The 297-nt window shown below is 44.4% G+C and overlaps 1 protein-coding gene across 4 annotated transcripts in view; it reads left to right on the top strand.

Moving 5' to 3' along the window:
* Window positions 1–297, top strand: part of LOC119592021 (carbohydrate sulfotransferase 1-like) — a 107,787-nt gene that overhangs the window by 91,050 nt on the left and 16,440 nt on the right. The window lies entirely within an intron of this gene.

Below are 297 nucleotides of genomic sequence, written 5' to 3'. Positions count from 1 at the left end.
CGAAGTAGTCACGTGACAATGCATGCGCCTTCTACGTCACGAGGAATGAATGGCCCACTTCTATCCTGGAACTTTTTTGGGCGGGAAAAAAACAGACTATGCAAATGAGGTTTGTCAAATTCTACAAATTCCATACATTTTTTTCTCCCATCTTGTGAAAAGAAATTGTTCCCGAAGAGAAAGATCGTAATTTTTTCTATCGAATTTCCTGCCAGAAGGATGAGCGGAGAGCGGAGGGAAAGCGGGCGGGCGAGCGAGATGGTTGGCGTGGATTTGTTTTTTCTTCTTTTTGGAGGG

The sequence above is a fragment of the Penaeus monodon genome, chromosome 29 (genome assembly GCF_015228065.2).
Source record: "Penaeus monodon isolate SGIC_2016 chromosome 29, NSTDA_Pmon_1, whole genome shotgun sequence".
NCBI classification, from domain to species: Eukaryota; Metazoa; Arthropoda; class Malacostraca; order Decapoda; family Penaeidae; genus Penaeus; species Penaeus monodon.
Note: the sequence above shows the minus strand (reverse complement) of the source record. Positions and strands in the feature narration are given on the sequence as shown.